Source organism: Pteropus vampyrus, unplaced genomic scaffold (genome assembly GCF_000151845.1).
Source record: "Pteropus vampyrus isolate Shadow unplaced genomic scaffold, Pvam_2.0 Scaffold212, whole genome shotgun sequence".
NCBI classification, from domain to species: Eukaryota; Metazoa; Chordata; class Mammalia; order Chiroptera; family Pteropodidae; genus Pteropus; species Pteropus vampyrus.
Genome location: NW_011888993.1, coordinates 981,393 through 988,908, shown reverse-complemented (window position 1 = coordinate 988,908; position 7,516 = coordinate 981,393). Strand labels below are relative to the sequence as shown.

The 7,516-nt window shown below is 58.5% G+C and overlaps 1 long non-coding RNA gene across 3 annotated transcripts in view; it reads right to left on the bottom strand.

Moving 5' to 3' along the window:
• LOC111747120 overlaps window positions 1–5,888 on the bottom strand; it is an 8,625-nt gene extending 2,737 nt beyond the window's left edge. For 2 of the 3 annotated variants that reach the window (XR_002783385.1, XR_002783386.1), the window contains exon 1: window positions 587–1,995. This is a non-coding gene — a long non-coding RNA (uncharacterized LOC111747120). Of the gene's footprint in view, window positions 1–586; window positions 1,996–5,490 lie in introns of those variants that run through there. The other variant, XR_002783387.1, reaches the window with a different exon arrangement.
• Window positions 5,889–7,516: the final 1,628 nt, after the last annotated feature.

Here is a 7,516-nt window from a genome sequence, read left to right as displayed (position 1 = left end):
GAGGGAGAAAAGGGGGGATGGAAGGGGATGGGAGGAGGGGAGGGCGGGAAGGAGGAATAGGGAGGGGGTAGAGAGGCGAGGGGGAGGGGTGGGGCTCAGGGAGGAGGAGCGACGCTCCCAGCTCCTTGGGCCGGTGACTTTACGGGAGGGGAGCGGCGGGGACTGGGGTGAACCCATCCCTTTCTGACTACCCCGTCCTCCTCCCAGGCTTCTTCCCTTCTGGGAATCCCTTCTCCAAGACCCCTCCCCTTCTCCGACCTCCCCCTTCCCAAGGGTCTTTCTAGATCTCTCTGTGCCTGTTTCTCCATCCACGCCCTTACGCTGGCTCTAAAGTCCTCAGCATTGGAGAATCCCATGGGCCTCAGTGGCCTGAGTGACCCTGCCCAGTCCCCACACCCTTCTCCTGCACCCCAAGGGGACTCCTGGCAACCACGAGTACCCCTGCTGTTCAGGGCCAGGCTCCGGCCTCCGCCCTCCTCAGGGTTTGGCCCCCAAGGCTCAGCAGGGCCGTGAAAACACCTTTGGAATATGAGCTGTAACTAGGATGTGACGCATTAAACATTCAGTCCAGGGTGGCCAGGTACACCTGCTGCCTGAAACATCTGCGTGGCCTTCCTCGTTCCTGGGGGGTCTAGGTGTTTGCGGCTTGACCGTGGACTTGGAGCGGAAACAAAGGAGGCATGCTGCAGTGACCCTGGAACCGGTGACCTCAGGGACCTCAAAATGATCTCCCGCTCTCCCTGTTGCACAGAGGGGGACGCTGAGGCCCAAGGAAGGGCAGAAAATTGTCCAAGTCACAAAGTAAGGCAGAGCCACAGCCGGGTCTCCTGCCCCGGATTGGCAGAGCTCTTGGCCCCACTTGGAGCAGCCAGGACTAAGTGGAGGGAAGACCAGGTCGCCGAGGTAACAGACGGCTGTGACTTGCCGAACACCTGTTACACTCTGGCCTTGGCTCAGGGCTTCGACTGCAGCTCTTAGCTAATTCTTGAAAATGCCCGTGAAGGAAGGACTGGGTCACGGAAAAGGAAACTGAGGCTTGACACTCCCAGTGACTCGCCCAAGGGCACACAGCCGTGGAATCTGGCTTCTGACGCAGGAAGGTCCTAGAGCCGGGGTCCAGGATCTTAGCCATTGGGCAGAAGATAAAGAGAAGCTTCTGGACCCAGTGCTGACGGCCACCCCCTCTCATGGCCTTCACCTTCACCATGCTTGGCCTCTTCTCCGTGCCCAAGGGTGACCAGGCAGGGTCTCACCTCTGCAAGGCCTTTCCCTCTGCCTGGCACACACTGTCCCCAGAGCCACCTCACTCTCTGCCATCGCCACCTCCCTCCAGCTTGCTTTATCTTCGCAGCCTTGATCTTTACGCAAAACTTAAATCAACAGAGATTTTCTCATTCTCGGCTTTCCCCACTTGCTACAAGTTCCTTCTGTGACAACAAAGATTCGGTCCCTTTTAGTTACTCCCGAATTCCCAGGGCTTAGCTTACAATTGTCTGAGGCACACAGTAGGTGTTCAGTGAAGACAGAGAGAGTAAGGAAATGGCAGCCAGACTAGCGAGATGGGTGGGCCTGAGCCTGCCCTGCGGGACCCTGCCTGGGGGGGGGTGGGGCCTCAGGGAGCCATGGGAGGTGTTCGGGCTGGGGCAAAACGCGCACCCAGAGGTGCGATAAGCAAGATCTTCTGGGGGTGGGGGGGCTGAGGAGCCAGGCTGGAGGGAGACTGAGGCAGGGGTTCAGGAGGAGGCTGTGGAGGTATTTAGTTGTTTTTCTGACATCTGGGGCTGCAGGAGGGTGCTGCATGCCCCCCGAATTCCTGCTAGCCTCCCGGGGACCCCGCTCTGAGGGCCTCTGCGGCTCTGAGTCTCTAGGTTTGCATCTCTTCTTTCTCCTTCCTGCCACTGATTTTTCTCTCTCCTTCAGGGTCTTTCTGGACTTATCTCTCCTCCCTCCATCTCTCCCTCCGGTTCTTTCCAAGAGTCCCCGTTCTGTGCTCCCCTCCCCGGCAACCCCGCCTCGGTCGACCTCGCTGGTCTCCCCCGCCCTCTCGCCTCCCCCCACCAGCCTCTCCCAGCCGCCCAGGCCCCCCGCCCCCGCCGGGCCCTGTGGCTGGGCGCCTGCCAGGCCTGGAAGCCCGCCCCTCCCCCGCCTTTGACCCTCCGCCCTCTCCCCCTCCTCACCCTCCCCGCCGCCTCCTCCCGCTTTGCCCCCTCCATTCCTCCTCCCCTCTCCCCCTCGTCTTCCCCTCTCCGCCTCTCGGATCCCGGCGCGGGGAGGGGCGGAGCCCGCGCTCCGGTCCCCCGCTGGGCCTCACCCCGCCTGTTGGGTAACGGGCTAGGCCGGCTCCTGGGTAATCTTGGCTGCGGGGGAGGAGGGGGCGGGCAAACTGGCATTTTGCCAGGCTGGGCCTGGGACACCGGGAGCAGGTGACCCCGGGGCCCCTGAATGGCAGCCGCAGGTCGCCCACCTGGAGAGCGCGAGGCTGGGTGACCTTGGACAAGTTTCTAGGCATCTCTGGGCCAGACTGACCATCAGCCGGAATATACTGCTTCGTGCCAGCCGCTGTGTTGGGTGCCCAGAGACCTGATGTGGACCCTTCTGCACCGTCACGGAGCCCACTGTGTCTGGGGCAGACAAACAACAAATAAACTAGCAAATAAGGTAATTTCAGAGAACAGTCAAGTGCTAGGAAAAAAAAAAAAATCCAGCAGGGAGGGGCAGGAGACAGAATGACAGAAGATAGGAGGTCCCTCTGAGGAGGTGACATTTGAGCTGAGACCTGGGTGACAGAAGGAGCCTGCCATGCAGGAGGAGATGGCTGCAGCCGGGGAGGGTGTTTCAGGTGGAGGGGGAGGGACCGGAGGGACCAGCTAGGACCAGCTAGGACAGAAGCCTGGAAGCAGGGCTGGCTGCTGGGCTGCGGGGTCCTCCGCGGCTACTTGGAGGCAGAGTGACCATCAAACACAAGGTCGAGAATAAACCAGCTAGCCCAGGAATAATAACTGCAACAGTTACCATTATCAAGGGCTAGCCCCTTTTCCGGATGAGAAAACTGAGACCCAGAGAGAATGAAAGGTCTCAGCATAAACCCGAAGCTGGAGGAGTAAGATTCACCATAGTAGGGCATGGTCTGTTTCACCTACACCCAGTGTCTTCAAGGGACTGGGCCAGTCTGGGGTCTCGCGAGGATGCCAGGACAAAAGGTACGGAGGGTGAGGCCCAGACTTGGGATGGAGGGGCGTGGGTGGGGTGGGGTGGAGTCTGGGATAGATAGAAGTGATGACCAGGAGACCCCGGAGGCTTTAAAAACAGGGGATGCCTTTTGGTGCCCGCTCCAGCCCCACCCCCACCCCACAGAGGCCCACACAGTAATAGCTTAAGCCAGCTCATCTATTGAGCTATCTGATCCCATGACAATGGGATGGAGAAGTTCCTATCATAACCCTCATTTTACAGAATCGCAGTAACATAGTCAAATTGGGATTTGAACCCAGGCCATCAGGATAGTGTGACCTTAGACTGCATCAGGGCCCTGCAGGCTGGGTTGGCGCTGGGCAGCCTGTCACGGGCCCCGGGGCCCTGCCCCACGTTGGATGATCTGGGCAAGATCCTGTCCCCCTGCACGCTTGTCCTTTTACACTCCCCACAAATACATGGAGCAGGCACTGTGTTGGGCCTGAGCAGACACACGAACAAATACATCATAAGCGTTTGGAGAGTCACAAGGCTTCTGAAAGAAATGAGATGAGAGAGGCTGACCAGGCCGAGAGGTGGGGGACTACTGCAGCCAGCGTGGCCAGCCCAGGTCTTGCTAGGCTACGGTTAAATCCAAGATGGGGAGAGAAACCAGACAGAGGCAACAATGGCACATGCAAAGGCCCTGAGGCAGCATCTGGTGTGTTGGAAGGTCAGGTCGGGCAGGAGACCCATGTGGCTGGAGGGGAGCATGTGAAGGGGAGAGAGGGAGGAGGTGAGAGGAGGGTCAGACCGTGTAGACAGAAGTGGAGAGTTTGCATTTTATTCCGAGGGTAATGGGGAGCTATGGAAGGTGCTTGAGCAGAGGGAAGGATGGTACCTGATTCACGTTCTAATGGGCGATCAAAGGTGTGAGAGGAACGGAGAGTGAATGTTTACCCCAGCGGAGGGGTGCGAGGCTGGGGTGGGAGAGAAGGGCTCTTTGGGCATGCTGGGAGTCCAAATGGCTGCCCCTTACTGAGCATTTACAACAAATTGTGTTAAGTACTTTATAGGGCTCAACTTACTTGAAGATTCTATTATCAGCCTCACTTGCTCAAGCCCAAGTCCATACTGGGCTCCTTGTCGCCCCTTCTTTGCTCCCCTGAGCTGCCCAGCTCTTACCCAGGGAGAGCCTGGAGCGCCTCCTGCTGCTGAGCCTATGCTGACTTACCCTGGTGAACGTGGGCAGAGGGGTCAGTGCATGGGTGTGCACGCCTCTCCCCACTTCACAGCCAGGTAATGTTGAGGTCCACCCCGCAAGGCCAGAGGTCAGAGTTCATGGCTCCTCAATCCTGAAGGAGGACGTAAGGGACCCACTTTGTCCACTTTGGGTTAGGGTGATACAAATGCACTGCTTAAATGAGGCAACTCCTATGCATTCCGCAGAACCCCCATTTCAACACCCGCCCAACCTGATATCTAGGAAGCCTTGCCGACTTCCCAAGCAGAGGCCTCACTTTTGGCTTGGCCCTGGCCCCGCCCTCTACCCCAGCCCTGACCACAGGGGGTTGAGAGGGTTCTGCTAGGTCTCCCCTCACTTCCTCAAACTTGGGGACTCTCCTTGAGTCCCCGGCATAGCCTAGCCCTGGCTGCTCACACGTGGGACAGGAAAAAACACTGGTTTCACGAATAAGTCTTGTCCAACCATCTCACTATACAGGTTCGTAAATTGAGGCCCAGAGGCAGGCCTTCGAGAGTCTCAAGGTCACGTGAGGCAGTGGGGGGCGCTAGAACATGGCGGGAGGGCTCCCCATATTCCTGGGGGGGAAGGAAACGTGTGTGTGATTTTTCCGGGGGGCTCACCGCCAACCGTGGCAGGGAACCGAGGCTCTGAGGTCACCCGCGAGCCTTAACCGGCAGGAGGGGACAAGCCTGGCTGGTGGCCCAGCAACTCTGCTGGGGGGGCGGTAGGCAGAGGTTGGCGATGTCGGAAGCCAAAGGCTTGGCCTCCCCGAGGGAGCCGCTTTCCCGGCCCGGGTCGGATCAATGGGCTGTAATTATACCGCGCCGGGCCCAGAGCCGGCGGGAAGGGAGCGGGAGCTGGCAGGAGCGAGGCGGCGGGCGGGGGAGCGCGGGCCGGAGAGGGCCCCACGTTACTTTGATTGACAGCCCGCGCGCGAGCTTCTGGGGATCGTAGTCTTACTGAGAAGCCCTGCTCCCCTATCCTCTTTCTTTCGCGCTCGGAGAAACTGAGGCACGGGGACGAGCAACCCCCTCCCCTCGCCTACACATCGGCTCATCCCTCCCCCATCTCACCTGGGCACCAAAACTGAGCGGTTAGGAGCCTCCGGGCTCCGACGACACTCTCATCCCCTCTCCCAGGGGGTCTAGCTCGACTTAATGTCTCTCTACCTCAGTTTCGCTACGGGTGAAATAGGGCGAAAGGCACCCAGTCGGCCCCGCCGGCTGGCCGTGCTTTTGCAAGGTAGTCTGTTGGACGTGGGGCTCCCGCCAGGCTCAGAGCGTGGCTTGCTTCTCCGTTTCTGGATACTAACTGGGCCGATCCCCACTCCACTCCGGCCAGGTTCGGGCATCCACGAGGGTCTCAGCTTCTCTTAGGGAGGGGGGATCTATACTCTCCGTACCCCGCTGGGAGCTCCTCGCCGCCTTCCGATTGGCCCGGATGATCTTAGTGTCTCCTGCCATTGGTTGCCTTCTCCCAGATCCCCATTGGTCAACGGTCATTGTGACGTCACGGACCCATGTGGGAGCGCCGCGGGCGGATTGGCTGGCGCGCCCAGCCAACCACCGCGGAGAAAGGAATTTCCACAGTAGCTGGGGCGGCGAGGCTGATTTAAGGTGGTCTGAGCAATCCCAGGTCCCAGCGCTGCTTCGCAGCTTTTTCCTTTAAAAAAAAAAAAAAAAAAATCCACATCATAAAACCCCAGCCCTAGGCTGAGCTTTTCTGTATAGTGGGAGGAGAGAGCTTAGAAGCTAAGCCCCTTCCTCCATTTTGCAGCTTCTGCCTGGATTTTGCAGATGGGGAAACCGAGGCCCAGAGAGGTGGAGCTTGAAGCTCCCTGGGTGGCAAACGGGTTAGCTAGGGGAAATGAGAACGTTGTGCTGGGCTGCCCAGGCTGTAACTCACTCTTGGCGAGGGCTTTTCCTGCCTCCTGCTCTGGCTGGATGTGGTATTTCAGCAAGTTATGGAGTAACATAACTCCTAGGGGTACCCCCCCATCTCACAGACTGCTCTCAACTGCGCCTCCCCAAATTCTCAAAGCTGCTCCCAAGCTCAGGATGCTACTGCTTAGAGCAAAGCGTCTCCTCCTTCCTGGCAGATGACACACACCAAGAGATGGGTGTGTGTGTGTGTGTGTGTGTGTGTGTGTGTGTGTGTGGTCTTGTGGCTTCTCAGGCAATCCACAAATCTGTATTCACTCTCCCCTGTGGAGTGTGCCTGGCTGAGAGATCTAAAGACTGGTGGGTAAGGGTCCCCTCTTCCAGGAAGCCTCCTGTGGACTCACCAGGCAGAGACCCCGTTCCAGCTCTGGGTTCCTTCATCCCTGGGTGTGTCCCTCTGTCTTGGCACTACTAGCATCCTGGAATGTGTCCTCAGCTCTGTTCCTACCCACTCGCCCTGGGAACCCTCCCAGCAAAGCCTGAGGCTGAGTTCTTTCTAGCATGAGGAGGTGGTTATAGAATAAATATCCACTTATCTACCAATTTTAGACAGTCTGTGTTCAACGTGTGTGCAGAGAGGAAGATGCCTTTTGGAAGAGAGTCCTGGAGGTCGTGCCCAGGTGAAGCTGGGCAAGGCCGGGGGGTGAAAGTCATCCATGCTAGCCTCAGATCTGGGAATTTATCCCAAGGGCAATAGGGAGCCATGGGAGAGCTTTAAGTGAGGGAGGGCCAGACTCAAATGGAAGGTGACAAGAGCGAAGGCTGCTCAGAGCTGGGAGGTGGCTTGAAGTCCAGATGGGAGAGAGTGGAGGGCTGGTGCAGGCAACGGGCTGTGGGATGGAAAGCAGAGTTGCACATCAGGTGAGTAGGGGAGAAGAGGCTAGGCTGATGCTCTGTCTTGGGGGATCGAGGTGGACCATGGGGCCTAACAGATCAGGGGAAGATGCTGCGTCTAGCAGCCTGGGGGGTGTCCAGGGGAGATACCGATTTGGTGGCTGCACCCAGGGCTGGGTCTCAGGGTAGGGACCGAAGGTGGAGCCAGAGCTTGGAGCCATCCTCGTGAGAAGGGCGAGTGGACAGGGGAGGAACGCTGCCTAGAAAAGCTTTGACATGAGAATTTCATAGAGCCGCCCCCTGCCCCCCACTTCTAACCGAAATC